Genomic DNA, 21,768 nt, shown 5'->3' with positions numbered 1-21,768 from the left:
TTTGACCTCTAGAGCGTCCACAAGATTTTTTGAAGTGATCAAGGACCATAACTCTGGCAGTAATTATTGAAAATCGTTGAAAATCAATAGGATTCTTCGTCTCATGACCTTAAACACTGTGTATAAATTTAATGTCAATCGGATATTAACTTTGACCTCTAGAGCGTCCACAAGATTTTTTGAAGTGATCAAGAGCCATAACTCTGGCAGTAATTATCAGAAATTGCTGAAAATCTATAGGGTTCTTCGTCTCATGACCTTAAACACAGTGTATAAATTTAAAGTCAATCGGATATTAACTTTGGCCTCTAGAGCATCCACAAGATTTTTTGAAGTGATCAAGGGCCATAACTCTGGCAGTAATTATTGGAAATCGCTGAAAATCAATAGGCTTCTTCGTCTCATGACCTTAAACCCTGTGTATAAATCTAAAGTCAATCGGTTATTAACTTTGGCCTCAAGAGTAGGTGACCCACCATAAATAAATATCTCCATATATCTCGACAATTTCGCCACAATATTTATATATATGCCAAGCCTCAAATCAGTTTCACACAATTATAGTCACTAAATAAACGATCATGTTGTACTTAATAAGCTATGACCATTAATCATTTATAAATAATAGACTGAAAACTGGTTCCACGTGTCGTCCATAACATCCAGACACTTTTGAGTAAAAGATAGGTTACGTGCCCTTGTTTTGAAATTAGTCTCGCTTAACCAGTCTATCGATCATTATAGGGCTGATTGACGGGTCGGGATAATCAAGACTACTTTTTTACGAAACATAACAGAAAGCTAGAACAAGAAATTGAATTCAGAAATGAGCACGTTAGCTAGCTCAACAATTGTTTAAAGAAGCTTGTAAAAGTAAAATGAAACTACTGCTAGTATCATGTTCCTGTCTAACCCGGGTGTTTCAGAGATATTATTTGTACTAAACCAAAAGATGCCGCTCTTAACAGTACAGTTAATGATAAAGCGATTTAAAAAATGAAACGAACGTAATTTCTAAATCTGCTGTAATAACCAAGAAGCTTAATTTTACTGCTATTCAAAATCGTCAACAATAAATTTTTTACGGCTGTAATAGTTGATAGATTTGTAGAGAATTGCACGTGCCATGGCTATTTATAGTATCATACTGTCAGAAAGTTGGCCTCGACACGGCGAATGTGCACGCTTCAGTGGGAGTCTTGAACTATCAGCGGTTGACTGTATTTCTGTAGGTGCATGGGTCACCCTATCAAGAGCGTCCACAAGATTTTTTGAAGTGATAAAGGGCCATAACTCTGGCAGTAATTGTCGGAAACAGCTGAAAATCAATAGGCTTCCTCGTCTCATGACATTAAACACTGTGTATAAATTTAAAGTCAATTGGATATTAACTTTGGCCTCTAGAGCGTCCACAAGATTTTTTGAAGTGATCAAGAGCCATAACTCTGGCAGTAATTATCGGAAATTGTTGAAAATCAATAGGCTTCTTTGTCTCATGACCTTAAACTCGATGTATAAATTTAAAGTCAATCGGATATTCACTTTGGCCTCTAGAGCGTCCACAAGATATTTTGAAGTGATCAAGGGCCATAACTCTGGCAGTAATTATCGGAAATCGCTGAAAATCAATAGGCTTCTTCATCTCGTGACCTTAAACCCTGTGTATAAATCTAAAGTCAATAGGATATTAACTTTGGCCTCAAGAGCGTCCAAAAGATTTTTTTGAAGTGATAAAGGGCCATAACTCTGGCAGTAATTGTCGGAAACTACTGAAAATCAATAGGCTTCCTCGTCTCATGACATTAAACACTGTGTATACATTTAAAGTCAATTGGATATTAACTTTGGCCTCCAGAGCGTCCACAAGATTTTTTGAAGTGATCAAGAGCCATAACTCTGGCAGTAATTATCGGAAATCGGTGAAAATCAATAGGCTTCTTTGTCTCATGACCTTAAACACTGTGTATAAATTTAAAGTCAATCGGATATTAACTTTAGCCTCTAGAGCATCCACAAGCAATTGTGGACGCCGGACCGCCGGCCGGCCGGACGGGGGCGACGACAATATACGACCACATTTCAAAGTGGGCGTATGAAATTGACCGAAGTATTTCGTTAACCACCTCCCTCTTCGATCTTATTATTACAGGTTTTAAAGTACAACCCTATGCTAGCGGAAAAAGATAATAACGCGGAGGAACTACATGATCCGGAATGCTGTATGCAGTAGATTACGATATAATAGATACGCTACAAGGTAATACTGGATGGGTTTAAATTCAGACTTTCTGTGATTTATATTATGTTCTCCCAGGTAATCTCAAAGCTTTTGCTTTTGCTCATTTAGGTGCGTTAGAATGGAGTGAAGCAAGTGGTGACGTTCGTTACTGTGGCGTTATATCGGTGAAGGCAGGTGGGGGGGGGCGGATAAAATGAATAAAATTTCAGATTTCATGTCTATGTATGCATTTTTTAAAGGAAGCATAATGGAGAACTTGGAGTGGTTGACAGGAATCCAGTTCCTATGGAATTCCTACCAAATCAGATAGAAGAAGGCAAAGGACTAATTACAATAATAACTAGAACTGCGACGCAGTAATGACGGGTTTCACCGGTGCCCCATTACCCTTGAACATATGTCACTTCCGGTACCGATGAAACCATTAAACAGGTTTCCACGTAAGCATTGCACACATCAAATAAAATGTACCCAGAATCAACCAAATCCAGCAATATCAATTCATTGTATACATTTGTTACATGTAAGTGATACTGACAAAATTACATTACTTCCGGTGATAATGAAGATGTTAAATTAGTTTTATGAAATCAGAAATGGCATAAGGCATCACATGGAATTTTTTTTATGTAAATTGAATTATAATTGCCACTTTTATAGACCAAAAACCTTGAAATGGGACTTGTAGAAAATCGTCTATTTCTCTGCAACCGTACAAGTTAGAAACCATTTTGGGGTATCTGTATGATCGTATGGGTTCAATCTATTTGTTGATTGGAATCAAATATCATAATTTTAAAAACATTACAAATTAGACTCATTTGAATAAAATATCTGTTTTGAAGGCTAAAAATACAGTTTTTGCCAAAATGACATTACTTCCGGTGACAGTAAAAGTGTTAAATTACTTGTATGAAATCGTAAATGGCATTAGGTATCACACGGTGAAAATTTATGAAAATCGAACAATAATTGACACTTTTATGGACCAAAAACCTTGAAAAGTAACCTGTTGAAAATCGTCTATTTCTCCGCAACTGAACAAGTTAGAAACCATTTTGTGATACCTATATGATCGTATGGGTTCATTCTATTGGTTGATTGGGATCAAATATCAAAATTTTAAACAAATAAGACTCATTTAAATAAAATACTGGTTTTGAAGGCTATAAATACAATTTTTGCCCAAATTACGTCATTTCCGGTGACATTGGAAATGTTAAATTGGTTTGACCTTGTTAAAATTGACATTACGCATCAAATGGTGTCACTTTTATGAAAATTGAATAATAATTGACTCTTTTACAGGGTGACTCATGCAAAATTGCCCATTTCTCGGCAACTGCTCATATCACAAACTAATTTTCACATACATTCTCTTCGTATGGATTATTGCTACTAGTTTATGAAAGTTTCGAAAAAATATACTAAAATATGAAAAGTCTGAATGGGTTGTGAATAGTTCATTTTTTCACCTTTTTTCGCCTTTAAATCGAAATGATCCGAAAACGAAATAAAAATTAAAAAAACTGAGCGCGATGATTTCTGCGCCTTATCAGGGCACACCCTTTCAGTCATACCAGATTTGAAAAAAATAATATTTGCTTTCAAAAAGTGGTACCGAACTGTCAAAATTGCAGTTTTTGCTAAATTTACGTCACTTCCGTTATCGAAAGGAAAATGTACCGGTAACAAAAAAAAATGACATTTTGGACCGCGGAACATATGAACTTTGTTTTATACAAATCGAACAATAAATAATTAATCCAGTACTGATAAACTGAATTAGCCATTTTTGTCAAATCAGATGACCCGTTAACCCTTGGTAAAATACCACATAAAAATATTCATTAATAAAAAAAATTTTCGTAAAAATTTAAATTTTCAAAATTTGGCGCCTAATATCTCCGAAGATTCGTCGAAAATAAAAAATCCAAAGTACCTTAGCTATGTGCCTTGTCTCTGGCTATGTCAAAATGTATCAAAAATTACAATCCGACAATTATTGATAACATTACGGCAAAATATCGAAAAACGACAACTTCGGTGATTTTGGACATTTCGCATTGTCGCAGAACGTTGGAAATAGCTTTAAAATTTAAGTCAAACCCATTTTCCCAGTAAAACCGAAGACATCGAATCGATCCGACAAGTAGTTTCTGAGATATGCTCAAATGGAAAAATAATAATAAGAATAATAATAAGAATAATAATCCGAACAAAAACCCTAATAATGTGAAACCCTAATAATACAGCTAATATATATATATATATATATTAAATATACTATTTACACCTCGACAGTGGTGTTTCCAGTATGCCTGACTATTCGTACAATCCGAAAGACTAGGCACTTCCTGCAGCAGCAACACACAAACGTTCCCGGCAATAAGGGGTTCCAAGGTCATAATATTAATTAAAAATCCAATTTATTAACAGAAAGATCATAATATTAATAAGAAATCCAATTTATTAACAGGGACTGTGTCAAGTTGGTGTGGGATGGAAAGGTTGTTACTACTGGTAATATTAAAATCGGCAGTAAAACGACTAGAGAGAGAGAGAGAGAAATGGGGTTTAACGTCCACTCGACACAAACTAGGTCATTTCGGGACTAACACATGGTTTAATTTTATTTCAATAATACGCTTGCGGGTAGGGGTCTTTAGCAGTGGGAATACCCACGAGATCCTACTCCTTGTCACGTCCAAGCCGGGAATCGGAACCACGCCACTTGATTCAGTGACAGACCTTATGATGCAACTCGCACGCGTTCACCATTTGGCCAAGCCCACCCCAGCTGGCTCTACTAAAACAACAGCAGTATCCTTATTTGGAAATATATAAAGGGATATACGAATTGCCAGCTTCTCTTTGCCAACCGTGATAATGCAGTGTATTATGGGGGAAAAGTTGCCCGACGACATTCTTGAATTCTAAATTGTCAGGGTTTAATTTTTGTGTTTTCGTACCATCATCCGAACGACTAGACTCAGGTATGCTGAAAATTGATTTCCCTTTTTTTTTTTTTTTTTTAGATCAGGACCACTTTGAAGTTTTACTAATTAGAAAGCACCCGAAGTCTGTAGTAAACATTACGGTACCGAAATATAAGTAGACCGACAACTTCAGTGGAAGGATATAGGGGTATGTAAAAATTATATAATGAAGTAAGAATGGTGGCAACTAATTTTATGGATATGATCTTAGCATTGATCAAAACGAATGAATTAAGCATGTGCCATACATTGTGCTATGTGCTACACCAATTTTAACTGCCAAGGGATATTTTACGTTCACGCCACGAGAGCTCGTTTTTTTTCGTGCCATCCGAATGACTGGAAAGCTGTCCTTGTCACGTCCTCCATCCTGTACCGCTGACCAAGGGAAACCACGCCAGAAAATCCTGATGAACTTTCTCAGCCAACACGGAGATAGATGTTACAATATTTATGTTATGTATGAGTCAAATGGAATGTTAGAAGGTGTATCATCGCAAATAATGGCTTGGTAAGATTATTAAATGTATTGCTTTGTGAATTCTTACACAATTAAATGTCAATTTGATGCACATTTCAGAATGCTTTTTATACTGGGAAGTATTAAAAGTGACATTTGTGCAAATCGGGTATAGATTTCGTGCCAATTTAGTAAATTTCTGCAAATATCGGTAAAATTCTAATTATCGTAACAAATTTAATCCCGCGAGGTTAAAATCTGTAGATACGGTGTGTGAGAAATTGACTGAAAGGTGATTTAATTATCGCTAGAGGTGAATATTTCCGTGAAGGTGTGTTTTCTGTGCTGGGTGTGTTAATTAACGGACGGGTTAAAAACGACTGACACAGTGTGTATTCTTTGTTTGGTGAGTTTTCTCGAAAGCGTGTTATAACTGCAGCAAAGGTGATATGCGTTCTCATACGTATTTCATTTCTTGATGAATACTATGTGTTTTATACTTCGTACCATAGTAGGACTGCAGTTATTTATATATTTGATCTTTTTTGTGAGTTTAATTTGTTTACAAATTATCGTGCATACCACTGAACTATAAATGCACGTATCTTATTTCCCGATATCCGAACCAACCTCAATTTGATTATCCGATATATTCTAATTTCCATTGTTATCATATTAACGAATCTGTTTTCGAAGCAGCCATTATATTGTAATCATATTTTCATACAAAACCGCTTTTTGCCAATTAACATGACGTCTTTCCGATATATTCGCATCAGGGTATGTTTGGTTCCCTTCTTTCAACAGCTTAAATGACCCTTCTTGGACAATTAGTATAAAACGAAAGCACGGACTAGGCACAGCTCCATGTGTCGCCTAGCTTGTTCTATTTCTAAAAGCACGCAATCACCTATGGAAATCACTTTGGTGTCTTTTGTTATTTTGGTTGCTTTTTTTTAAAAGATTTTCATAATAAGCTGTAGTAATTTGTGATTTTGTTTTTACTGCCAATTCTGCTTAATTGTGTTCGCTTCGAAATCTAAAAACTTGACGAAAAACAAATCATGGATACGGGTTTAGAATAGGGTTATAGCATGATCTATTTGTTAAAGGCCTGTTAATACAGTATGAACAATATTTATTACTTGTGTTTTAAGCTATGGCATATTAAATATGTGTCCGTATATACCAAAAATAAATGACATAAAACAGATGAATAATACAACGTAGATTTGTCTAAATCCCATTTATAACTGTTTGATCTCCTTTTGCAGAGCAAAGACTGGTTATTTTGAACGATACCGAGAAATCACTCACTTTAAGCTATTACAATCAGAGAAAATATTATAAAAATAAAGGGGGTGTGGGGCATTAATAATGTGATAATTCATAAAAAAAAATACTGATGCACACCAAAGTTTTTGTATAAAGAGATTGTTTGTCATGTATTTCAGTAAATTTCACTATATTATTTGTTATGTATTCTATTCACACCGATATGTAAAATTGCGTGAAAGAATTAGGCCACTGTCTTTATAGGAATATCTATTTAGGCAATAATAATTTATTGCTGCAGTTACCTATTTCGACATATTCACTATTTTTTAAGGTCATAGTTTTAAACTTTATATAGCTTCACTTTCAATATTTCTGGTTATTTATTATTCTATATTGAGTTTCACGTCATGAATTTTTTTAAAAAGAGACTATTTCAGAACAACAGTCATTTCTAATACACCTTTGAGCTAATTAAAATATCTATAGCTTATGTACATAATCCATTGAGACGTTTGTGTCACTGACAAATTACAGTTTTTAAATAGGATACATAGTACAACACATCGTTATTAACTTACAGTCATGACAAATTTAAAATTTTATCAAACCAAAGTCGTCGTATACTAAAACAGTGAATGTATTGGGAATAATATGATTGTTCTGTTCTGATTATAATTCTAAATGTACCTTTGGTTTATAATCAAGCCTGGACACAAGCTGCTGGACACCGACGTTGTCCGTTCCAATTTTACGCCATTTCAGGCACAGATTTTATTGTTCCTGTCAATTTGTCCGTCCCATTTTTTTAAAAAGAAATGTAGACCCTAGATCATCGTAACTGATGTATAAACTGAGTAGCCAGTTCCACGATGTGTTCTATACTGTAAACATCGCACAATACTAGATCTTAGTACGATCTGAGAAATATCTTTCTGTAGGGTTAGGGTTCAGGTTAGGTTTATAAATTACATGTCAAACGTACAAATTGAAGCTGTAAAAACGGTGGATTGTGGCTAAAACTATTTTGAAGGGTTAGGGTTAGAATTGTGGGTATAAACATAGAAAAAATCGAAGATATTTCTCAGATTGGGAGCATCCAGTATTGTGTGTAAACATCCGGAAAATCAAAGTCTTGATCACCCCAGACAGTTATTCTGTTATTTTTACTCTGTGCTATCTGTGCGACAAAAATAGGTCAGTTTATTCGAGGATTAAAAATTTCACGCGAGAGCAAGATCCCCGGCTTCTAGCAGACGATTAATCCCGCGCAAGTCACACGGCCTTGGTATTTATATATAAACACTTAATCCAGCCCAAATTTGTAGGAGGAGGATGATACACGCAGTACTCTAAACAGATCTTCAACTACCGATAACTTGATAGACATTGCAATTGCAAGTGCAACAGATAATTCTTCTACAGGAAGACAGCTACGCTGTGCAAATGGTTGCGAGAAGATCTTGCAAAGTATGATCCAGATTTATGGTTGTCCTTTGAAGAACAAGGGGGTCTTGTAACTTCGTTAAAATGCGAAGTTTGTGTAAAATACTGCGGTAGAATAAAAACAATGCGTGACTTCTCTATGGTCATATATGGTCACCTTCCCGCTAGAGCTGACCTCGGCTCTAAATTAAAAGACATCTGCTATTGTGTAATCATATTAATTACCTGTGGTGTACTTGATATAAGTAGGTGGAAAAGGTGATTTTGAGATTATGGTTATACATATGGTTTTATTAGCTTTTCATGTAGATCTCATTATTCTTCTCACAAAACTTTTTACAGATTCAAAATCGGATGAACATTTTTTTTTTTTATTGAGGCTCAAAGTTGCGATTTTTGACTTTTCGCGGAAGAAAGGTTTTTCAACACTTTGAAAAAGTCATTTTTGGTGTTTTTTGTGATGCCATATTTCATTTCATATCAAAACTATCAAAATTGTAGATGTAAATTCATGAAATACAACTTTAAGGCTAATAATGTTTTAATTTTCACATTTGTGTGACAATTACTCTGGTTTCCCCAGCAACTCCAAAATACCTAGGTATTCTCAAAAATTCCATTTTGTCAACGTGATTTTGGTCAATTTTTTTCATCAAAAATGGTCTTGTCCATGTTACATCTGAAATATTGAACCTGGTTGTTATGCATTTTAAAATCAGTAGCTATCAAGTAAGGTTAGCAGAAAAAAAAATAGTAAAAATATCAATATGCCTTCTCTCAAGACTTGAAGAGCTGGATATATGTTCATGTTTGAACAATTGTCCGCGGCACACAATTGCCTATTTTTGGGGCATTTTGGGGACATTAATAAAATAAGAAGGAATGAAGATAAGGAAGTGAAATTATGGGAATATGTTAAAAAGTTTGTGGATTTTAAAAATTACATATTTCCAATCCGCCATATATTATCAATCATAGCAACCAAAAATGGAAAAAATGCAATTTTTACCATTTTCAAACCTATTTACCATAACCCAAAACGTCATACCACATTTTAAAGTAAGCAGTTTAAAATATTTGAAACCCATGTAATATCAAATGATATGGCTTGTGTAAGTTTGAGAAAAATATGAAGGAGGTTAGGTTGTTACCATAGCAACCAGTTATTTTTTTCAAAAAAACATTATTTTCCAATAAATATGACATCAATATTGATAATTGTATTATTTAAAAATCACAAGCAATTGGGTAAGATTTTAAAATAAATAAAATCAAAATATTTATTCGTCTTCACTTAAGAGCCGGAAAGGGCTCAAGGGGTTCACTTTCGAAAAACATTCGGCTGTGCAAATTGTTCAATTTGGCAGTTAATAAGACATAAATAAAATATGAAAAATTAAGATCTTGAAGAGGTATTTTGTTTATAAGTAAATATGTTTGTGAATTATTAAAATTACTTATATTTACTCTTGCATATTACTTAATATTTAGTTGTTATAGCAACCAACAATGATAAAAAAAACACCTTCAAAAAGGCAATGTTGTACCATTTTCAATGGTGTTTACCATGACGAACCAAATGATCACAAGCAACATTTTAAGTATGGTTCCAGTAAGCATTTTAGCATACATTTACAACCCATGTAATATAAAATATTATGAATTGTATAATTGTAGTGAAATATTATGGACTTTGGGTGATTGCCATAGCAACTACATAATTTTAAAAAATAAGACAACAGTTTTCACTATCATTATTCTCAGCATTGGTTTGCTTGGTAGCTTACATCATTGTTACAAGAAGAATTCTGCTTTGACATATTATTTTCTACTCAGAAGATTGATCAATAAAAAAATATTCTCTAAAGAGTAGGCTACAGTAAAAGTAGTTACTGATACTATAGTGATAGGCTATGATTATGATGTAGTCATGTTATAAAGGCCTTAGGCCTGGAAGTTACATTTTGACTCAAAGTCAAACAATTGTTTTGTTTTTATTTCACTTTTGAATATTTTTATTATTCCTTCAAATCGGTATGTAGCCTATTGAGCAACTTCATTTTTATTTTGTAGGCTATATTTTCATCAATGTAAATATCAAATCAAGGCCTAAAAAGTAGGCCTTACGGCTTTCATTTGTCGGTCCTTGCAACAAATATCTCGATACTACGAGAATTAAATAATATATATTTCCCTAAAAATAAAAAACAAAGAATTAAAATTATAATAATTAGTATGACAACTGTTATATAATGCTAAATTATTTTTAAAAAAAAACATTTTGCGTTTAAATTGGTTATCCATATCAATAGTAATAAGTATTTAAAGTATATTGACATGACTGACCTAATTTTAATCTACAGACATGTCGGTTCCATCATCAAAATCAAACTCAAACGAAATGTTGTAAATCGCCAACGGCAAATCCAGAAATTGAGCCATTTTTCAAAGTTTATTTTAGCTAGCGTTAATTCTTTGTTGGTCCAACTTATTGGGTATAATTCCTTTTTATAAGTGAACAGAAATCGTATCTTCCCTCACACTGATAGAGCTGCGTTAACGTAATGCTCTCCGAGACCCGTGTGGATATTCCACGGTTTCATTTCCAATCGTGTGCACAGTAAATACTTTAAAATTAGGCTTAAATAATTCAGTTAACAGCAACAGCGAATTTATTATTTCAGAGCATTGAAATATTCATCAATGTTACTGCATTTATCAATTCTTGATAGAGACATGTAGCTAGTAGCTGACAGGAAATTTCCATTCGATATTTTATATCCTGTCACGCGGTTATAAAAACGTGCGAATATGAGTCACATGATTTAAACACAGTCGGCCCTCAGAAAGGCGTGAAAAAAATGGAATTTAACTATCGTTTTTCATTTTCAGGCAAGACCTTTGTTCATATAACATAACGCTTGATTCATAAATAAACATCGACTTGCATTTCGACGTAATTAACCGTGAATATGAGTTTTAGGAACTTGGAATGGATGTTTCTTCTCGTGTTGAAATGACGTCATAGCAAGGCAAAACTACGCGATTTATTTTTGACAAAATTGCCCAGTGCATACCATTTTCAAGTGCTCGGCGGGGACACTTACCATGCTCCGATTTTGTTGATTTTAATAGCATCGAAACGACAATAAAACGAACTTTCGATCGGTCGAGGGGGGCTATATCGACAAATCGCCTCAAAAAAAGATTTCGTGAATTGAAGTGTTCAACTTACAAAAAATGCCCGATATTTCGAAATGCCAACAAAGCACCCCCGACCGATCGAAAGGTCGTTTATTTATCTTTCTAATGATATTAGAATAAAAAAAAAATTATTAATAATAAGAGTCCCCGCCGAGCACTTGAAGTGGGGTACCCTCATTTAAAAACCTGACAAAATTTTTCAGCGTAACGTCAAAACACGGGAAATTGACGTTTTTCAACTTACGTTTATCAAATTGATAAAATAAACACATACATAAAAATTATATCAAACAAAAGAACAGGATATCTGCTTCCAAAATCTTTTAAAATTATTACAAAATATCAAATAGCCAGTGTATGACGTTAAGTTTAAAAGGAGTTACAAATCTGGAAAAGATAGGTTGCCAGGCAACGAAACATACGCCCACAGCAGCTAAATCTTCCAGGCAGTCAACAAGAGTTGTCGTATATATTTAATTTTTGGTAATGAAACATTTATAATACACTAAAATCTGATTATAAATTTAAAGTAAATCGGATATTAACTTTAGCCTCTAGAGCGTCCACAAGATTTTTCAAAGTGATCAAGGGCCATAACTCTGGCAGTAATTATCGCAAATCGCTGAAAATCAAAAGGCTTCTTCGTCTCATGCCCGTAAACACTGTGTATCTCATGACCTTAAACACTGTGTATAAATTTAAAGTCAATCGGATATCAACTTTAGCCTCTACAGCATCCACAAGATTTTTCAAAGTATTCAAGGGCCATAAATCTGGCAGTAATTATCGGAAATCGCTGAAAATCAATAGGCTTCTTCGTCTCATGACCTTAAACACTGTGTATAAATTTAAAGTCAATCGGATATTAACTTTGACCTCTAGAGTGTCCACAAGATTTTTCAAAGTGATTAAGGGCCATAAATCTGGCAGTAATTATCGGAAATCGCTGAAAATCAATAGGCTTCTTCGTCTCACGACCTTAAACACTGTGTATAAATTTAAAGTCAATCGGATATTAACTTTAGCCTCTAGAGCGTCCACAAGCAATTGTGGACGCCGGACCGACAGACCGACGGACGGACGGGGGCGACGACAATATACGACCACATTTAAATGTGGGCGTATAAAAACGACTTTCTTCCAACGCGAGCAATGGAGCTGTGACACCTAATATAAGAGGTAAATTCTCAATACATGTACATCAATAGAACTATTTTCATAAAATCACATTAATCCCAACTGTATATCATTCATGCTAGAGATGGAAATGTGATGTATCCACTTGTGTTTACGTTACTACCAGATCGGAGAAGACAAACCTACTGCTGCCTGTTTGAAAAATTGAAATCTTGTGTAGAAGACTTGTTAAATCAACCATTCAAACAGATTTTGAACTACCTGCAATCCAAGCTGCTACTGTCGAATTTGATGTGGGTGTAAAAGGGTGTTTTTTTTCATTTTTAGCAGTGTATTTGGCGTAAAGTTCAAGCTTTAGGAACTGCAGTACAATACAAAGAAGATGAAGAAGTTCAGACTTGGATTAGGAGACTAGCAGGCTTAGCATTACTACCAGCCCATTTGGTACAGGAAACCTGGATGTCAATAATAGAGGAAACTCCAAACATCACCAACGCCGATGAATTTAATGATTACGTTACTAATACCTGGGTAGATTACGACGCCACATTTCCTATTTGTTTATGGAACCATTTTGAAACTGTTGGACCCAGGACTAATAACAACCTAGAAGGTTTCCACACAAGATTGAATAAAACAATACCACACAGACATCCTAACCTCTACAGATTTATTGATGTAATTCAAAATATTGAGATATATTGACCTTAGGATCAATTGACCTTAGGAGCGGCACCACCAAAAAGGAGATGGATATATAAGGAAATAGACAATAGACTGCAAAGACTAAAGACCCAAATTACAAATGACGAAAAGACACCAATTTAATATTTGGATGCTAAAGGACACTTAAATTGTTAAAGTTGGGATGAACTACTGTATTATTTCTGGGGTACTAGTGCTATGTAAATAGACATATTTTATACAATTTCTATATAAATTTTTCATTCTTTTTTCCTTGTTAAAGTTGGGATGAAATACTGTATTATTTCTGGGGTACTAGTGCTAGACACCAATTCAATATTTGTATGCTATAGGACACTTGTTAAAGTTGGGATGAACTACTGTATTATTTCTGGGGTACTAGTGCTTTGTAAATAGACATATTTTATACAATTTCTATATAAATTTTTCATTCTTTGTTTCCTGTTTGTTTTGTTATAATCTGTTATACGCTGTAGTCTGAATGGGATATGGAAGAATCTATTCTATCTATAGAGAGGGTATATAAGTAGGGATAATAAAACCACCAGACCGTATAATCTGTTGTTATAAGCTGTAGTCGAAATGGGAGGATACCCATAAAACAATGTACCTTACATACTAGTAAACCTCAAATTAACTATGCTCTAATTCTACCTGGTCATAATTTGTTGATTGCCACGGCCAGTATTTATCTAATCAACTTAAGGAAGATCTTCTTGCTGCTAATTTCTACAGTGTGTTGACCGATGGAAGTACCGATAATTCTGTCATTGAAAAAGAAGTTATTGTGACCCAAAACCCAATAATGATGTTACTATTAGTAAATGTAAAAATGTCATTTCTGTGTCTGAAAGACATGCAGAAATCGGATGCCAACAGCATTAAACAAGCAATTGAAAGGGGATTTCAGGATCTCGGTATCATGCCTAGTAATCAATTATACAAAAAGTTGGTTGGCTTTGGAGCATCTGTGAATAGGGGCGACAAAGGTGGTGTAAAAGCTTTATTGAAAGAAGAAGCTCTGTGGCTGATTTTTAACTGGTGTGTGGCCCACCGACTTTAGTTGTCACTGAAAGATTCCTTAGGACCGTATTTCAAAAATGTTGACAACTTCCTGATAAAATTGTTTTATATTTACCAACGTTCTCCCAAAAAACTTTCAGAACTGCGTAGTTTGTCGAAGCAATGAGAAACAGCTTTAATTATGAGAGTGCCAGCATAAGGCCCAAAAGAGCACCTGGGACACGGTGGATTTCATTCGAACTGACTGCTCTACGTTTAATTTTGGACAAATATGGTGTTTACATAAGTCATTTAGAACACTTAGCTAGTGATAAAACTGTAAGTGATCGAGATAAACTAAAGGGATATTTACACAGTTGGAAAACTAGTCAAATGTTAATTTCCTTACCATTTTACATTGATGTGTTAACACCTGCCTCTTTGCTTTCCAAAGGATTTCAAGAAGAAAATATTGACGCTCAAAAGTTTCCCTATTGTCTCTTAAACAGTGCAAATTAGAGGACTTTCCTACTGTGAAACATTTTTTAAATTATGTGGAGTTGTGTGACAACACAGCATCTTATCAGGGAGTAGTGTTCAATAAAGATAGCTTTCTGAACAGTCTAGAGAACTTGAAATCAAAGAAAGAGAAGATTATTGTTAAAATAGAAAGTGCAATTCAGAACAGATTTGAAACTAAAAATAAAACACACTTATATGGATATACTACTTCTGAATTTATTAACATGCTACGTTTCGATACACATACAGATATCGTTTTCAAGCAAATAATGATAATCAACAATAAATGTGGTACAATATATAGGTAACAAGTGGAAACCATTTAACAGAATAATCAATACTATCAACAACGCATTATCAAGATCAAAGAAGTTATATAAATTAACATGATGAAAGAATAACACTAATAATACAAAAGGAAGAGATTAGAGGATAATTGACTACTAATAATACAAAAGGAAGAGATTAGAGGATAATTGACTACATGAAACCGTAACATCAAGACGCTAATTAACTATATGAAACCATAACTATAAGATGAGATGAAAGTCAGAGATAGAAACAATCATCACAAGTGAAACCTTAACTACAAGATGAAATAAAGGGGGGGGGGGGTCATACACTTATGACCACAGACACTTCTCATCACTAACACACACTGATTAAGAATTAAATAAATCAACCCAAAGATTTGGGAGGAAATGTCCTGAGTCTCTGTTTAATTTTGGCTTATGTTAATAAATTCAGAAGTAGTATATCCATATAAGTGTGTTTTATTTTTAGTGAAATCTATTTCTATATGTCTTATAAGGATTAGATTTGAAACTACTAATAAAATTGACAGTGAAATATTTGATACCAACATGGTTCCTATTATTCTAAATAATTCTGCATGGGAGGCAGAAATTGAAACTTCCACAGTTGAGTTTGCTGACAACATCCTTAGAAATTCCTTCAAACACTTTGAAACTGTAATGGATTTGAAATGTGATGTATCATCTCTCCTGGGTGAATGGTATGATCTTCTAACTTATGCCATAAGATTTTTAAATCCCGAAAACAATTATTACATCAAAACCTAGAACTACATTTTCCTGGCGCCTTATGCCACTTCAAAGTGGTGTAACATACTCACTCTGATTAAACTCTTATTTACATTACCTGTTTCAAATGCAAAGTTGGAAAGGTTATTTTCTCTATTGAAATTAACAAAAACTGAAAGCAGATGTTCTTTGGGGGAAGACGGATTGTCTAATTTGTTAAGAATATTAACAGAAGGTCCCCCACCAAACACATTTGATGTTACACCTGTAATGGAACTATGGAAAAACTTAAAAACCTAATCAGACATTTAATTTAAAAAGAAAGTCCAATTTGAGAATAAAAGACCAATAAAAGACATAAAAGAAAACTGTTGATCGCCACGTGGTTGTGTCTAAAACTGTTGATCGCCACGTGGTTGTGTCTGACGATAATGATAATAGTGACCTGGATGATGAGTTAGACTTGAATCTAGAAAACAGTACACAGAATCAAGAAAAATTTAATTTATTCAATTCAGAGAGTGAATCAGATTCCGAGTTTTGGGGGTTTCCTCCTATTGATAACTGATTAATAATATTTTAAATGAACAAAGCACTAAGCAGTGAGTTTGTTTTGTTTTTGTTTGTAAAACAGAGGGGATTCATCCATTCATAACAGTTTTATTTAGTTTCTTGGAAACACAGCAGCTATATGTTTGTCAGTCACAACCTGTGTCATGTCAGGCACAAATTCTTTGAATAATTTGAATAACAACTTGATAACGTTTCCCCGTCTTCGCCCTGCCCAGTCTTAAATTCGACCCATTGACTATGTTTCTTTTTAAAACCCCATAAAATTCCACAAACTATCATTATTGGAGCAAATATGCGTGTAGCAGCGAATGTCTTGGCTAATAAAAATTGCCAATTCGATGAAAAATAAAGCACACAATTCATACGTTACGATTTAATTAAAACATTTAACTATGAACGCATATAAACTTCAATAGTAAGTAAGTAAATTTTATTGCATAAAAACGCTCACGAGGAGCAGCATACAATTACAAAAATTACATAAATACAATACAACAAATATACATGTAACAAATAAACGAACATTAATACAATGCAACAAATATACATGTATCAAATAACGAACGTATTATATGTATATAAAGCTAGAAATCAATTAAAATATGTGACAACAAATAATGGTATTGCTTATACTCTTTATCTTGTCTAGTTCATTTCTTTGTTTGAACATTTCTCTGATTACAACATAATATAATGACTTGGACAGTTTTTTTCGTTTCAGATACTAACCGAAATTTCCTATGAGAAAAAAAATGGAATGAATATAATATATACATATTATGTTAATAGAATAAGCTTTATTTAAATGAGATGCTCGAAAAGTGAACCACACATTTATCCATTGCAATAAGATCAAAATTGAATATACCACAGTATTCACCCACATTACAAAATTGTCCTTTTTGTTGTACTTATTGAAATAAACTGTAACAATTCCAACCAACTTTATCAGCTGATACATTCGAGCACGAGAAACAACTCGCCGCTCAACATCAAAGAGCAGAGCGAACTGTGTGTGCCTGTCAACATCAAAGAACAGTTCCGTGTGAAAAGTGTGCACGAACCGACACAGAACCCGTGGTTTCTTAATACTGTGGAGTAAATTAATAAAGCTATTTCATACAATGGACAACAAGCGGCTATATGAACAAGCGTCTCAATATTAGGTCATATATCAGTATTATTCTTTCAAAGACGAGCTTGTTATACACAGAGTTCGATCGAATCTGAATAATGTTCGACAATGGGCAATATTACCGTGGGCGGAAGCGGGCGCATGTCTCTATTTTCATCATTGTACTTTGATATGTGAGTTATCATTTGTTATATATAGTGAGGAAATTACTTTTCTCGGTAGTCCTATCTATGACCCAGGCAAGAAACTATACATTAAAATATTAATACGCCAACGCGTAGTAAATATAGCAGTGACGAAAACTTATAGATTTTCATTAATTGTGCAATTTTACATTTATAAACTTGTTTTCGAAACAAGATTCGTTAATCTGATAACAATGGCGATTAGAATATATCGGATAATCAAATTGGGGTTGGTTATGATATCGGGAAATAACGGTACAGCGTGTGATCAATTTTAAGATACGAGCATTTATATAGTGGTACGCACGACAATTTGTAAACAAATTAAACCCACAAAAAAGATCAAATATATAAATAACTGCAGTCCGACTATGGTACGAAGTACAAAACACGTAGTATTCATCAAGAAATGAAACACGTATAAGAAAGGATATACGTACCTATCCCACGTATAAATCCATGTATAAAGACCTACACTTAACAAAGACCGATCTGCGTAAAACACGGTCGAACAAAAAATCAAACGGTAAATTAGATTTAACACCTACGCGTCAGATAAAGCCTGCTGGTCCTTGATAAATCACCTTTGCTGCAGTTATAACACGCTTTCGAGAAAACTCACCAAACAAAGAATACACACCGTGTCAGTCGTTTTTAACCCGTTCGTTAATTAACACACCGGTACAGAAAACACACCGTCGCCGAGATTTTCACCCCTAGCAATAATTATATCACCTTTCAGTCAATTTCTCACCTCTGTTAATTAACACACCGTACCTACAGATTTTAGCCTCTTCGTATTAGATTTGTTGCGATAATTAGAATTTTACCGATATTTGTAGAAATTTACTAAAACGCGAGAAAACTATACTGTAAACGTACAAATCTCACCTTTAGTACTTCTCAGTGTAATAGGCTATTCAGTCCAGGGCATATGAGGGTATGTGTATATGAATTGCTAGAACATTATAAAGGATTGTTATGGATAAGCTGAAATGATGGTGGCCATTATAAGATTACTTAGAAGCTGTGATAGTAATGGTCAGTTTAATGACTATTATTATCCTGAAGACTATAATAGAAAGAATGTTTAATTGTTAATATAAATTTGTGATAGGCATTCATCATTTAGCTTTTATATCAGTTCCCCACATTTGTCATTACAGGTAATAGAAACGTGAGAAGATGTGAAACCTCCTAAATATGTGTAGTGTCATATGTTTTAAGTCAATAAAAGATAGGTTGCCAGGCAACAAAACATACGCCTACAGTAGCTAAATTTTCAGAGTGGTCGACAAGGGTTGTCGCATATTCATTCCTTTTTAGGTAATTGGGGGCCTTTACAAGACAGTTCCATACAGATCAGATAATAAATTTTGTCGTTTGAAGGTTCACAAGGTTCTACAGACTGAAACAAGGGTCTCAACTCTGGAAGTAATCTACAGAAATTGTTGAATTTGACAGGCTTTTTCGCTTTACTAATTTAAATAATGCATATAAATTAGGGGTGTGACGATTAGTTGGTTAAGTCAGGGTCGGTTCGGTTTTACCTACAAACCGGTTCAATTTTCGGGAAATCGATAGTCGTCTAAAAAATACAGCAGGATATAAACCAGTCGCCTGAATATTATAGCATGTGTTTTTTTGAAAAAGATACATGTATTAACGATCGACAATTATGGGGGCGAATAAGCAATAAGCTACATCATTGATAAATGGTCGACAATAATAATAATGAGACAGTAAATTCCGTAATCGGTTGTAGATATTCCTGCGATAAAAAAAAAAAAAAATTATAATTAGCATTCCTAACAATCCCACGATGTGTGTTAAATAAAATGTAACGATCATCAGTTACAACTTCGGTATATCAGCCGTGGATTATTGTGAATATTGACCGTAATTTCATTATATTATAATTATTTAGTTAAACAGCATGTGTAAAGAGTTGAAATATTTACTACCACATGTTTATCATCAAGTAATAAAATACAACGAAAGAAATGCTTACCGTGTTTGTAAGTAAAAAATAAATCCATATCGTTTCCAGTTATTTTTAATTATCATCACAAGAAATAAATAAAACACTATGTCTATTGTAACGTTTTTTTGGGTTTTTTTCACAAAAAGAATTATCTAGTGGAGAGATTTAAAGTCGTATATCGTACGATATACGTTTCTACTACAACTAGACTTATCCCAGAAAATCGGACCCTTTGATCCTACTGCGGTTTCTTTGAAGTAGACGAAAACGACAAGTCATCATTTAAATAGACACCAATAAATGTGTGTGCATATCAACACATGAATAAAACCTTGCTCTAAATTCATGTCTTTTCGGATGTATTCCTTCATATCAACTTTAGATTCACTATGAAACATTGTAAACATTTGACAATGGGGACCAAACTTTTCTGCAAAACAGAAGTACAATTTGGAGCAATCGTTCAGTAAGGCACAGAATATTACAGTTCTTGGATAGGATTGTTTCTGCCGGCTAAGATCTTCTATTATTTTATTAAAATATTGTTGAGATTTAGCTACACTGGAACTTTTAACAACTGATATTTTAATATTACTGCGATCAGGGGAATCAATGATCATGTCACAATTCGAATGTAAACAAAGACTTTTCATAATGTGTTTTCTTTTTAAGGGTGACGCAGTTGCTGTCAGTGCCATTACAGGAACATCTAAAGATAGGTTGCCAGGCAACAAAACATACGCCCACAGCAGCTATATCGTCCGGGCAGTCAACAAGAGTTGTCACATATTTTTACGGCTAAGATCTTCTATTATTTTATTAAAATATTGTTGAGATTTAGCTACACTGGAACTTTTAACAACTGATATTTTAATATTACTGCGATCAGGGGAATCAATGATCATGTCACAATTCGAATGTAAACAAAGACTTTTCATAATGTGTTTTCTTTTTAAGGGTGACGCAGTTGCTGTCAGTGCCATTACAGGAACATCTAAAGATAGGTTGCCAGGCAACAAAACATACGCCCACAGCAGCTATATCGTCCGGGCAGTCAACAAGAGTTGTCACATATTTTTACTTTTTTCGCTAATGAAACATTTATAATACATTAAAATCTGATTAAGAGTAACAACTCAGCCCTCCTTAGGGTGTAACGGTGATATAATCATAGGCTTTTTTAAATCAAATAATAATTGTGACCTCTAGAGGGACCACAAGCTAAAAACGTGATTTTTCGTACAATCAGGGGTCATAATTCAGGAAGTTACAATTCGATATGCACGTAAATAGAAAGGAACCAAGATATTTGGGTTATAAACATGCATTTCAAATTTCATCAAAATCAGATGAAATATGTAACCTCCAGAAGATCCACAACCCTTGATACACAATATTTTGACACTATCTGCGAAGGAGGAGCGGCCATTTTGTCCGTCAGTTTCGGTCTGATTTTTACGAAATTCGAACTCAACCATACAGGGCGTAAGGGTGATATATTCAAACGTTTTTTTAAATCGGATAAAAATTGTGACCTCTATGGGGTCCATACTCAAAAAAGCGATTTTTCGTACAATCAGGGGCCATAATTCAGGAAGTTATGGTCCGATATGTGCGAATATCGAAAGGATCCGAGATCTGTGGGTTATAATCATGCATTTCAAGTTTCATTAAAATCAGATCAAAATTGTGTCCTGTAGAGTGTCCACAAACAAATTGTGGACAGATGGACAAACAGGCGCGACGGCATAATACGTCCACATGAAAATGTGTGCGTATAAAAATTGTAACCTCTATGGGTCCACAAGCTAAAAACGCAATTTTTCATACAATCAGGGGCCATAATTCATGAAGTTACG

This window comes from Patella vulgata, chromosome 2 (genome assembly GCF_932274485.2).
Source record: "Patella vulgata chromosome 2, xgPatVulg1.2, whole genome shotgun sequence".
NCBI classification, from domain to species: domain Eukaryota; kingdom Metazoa; phylum Mollusca; class Gastropoda; family Patellidae; genus Patella; species Patella vulgata.
This window is presented reverse-complemented; position numbering follows the sequence as displayed.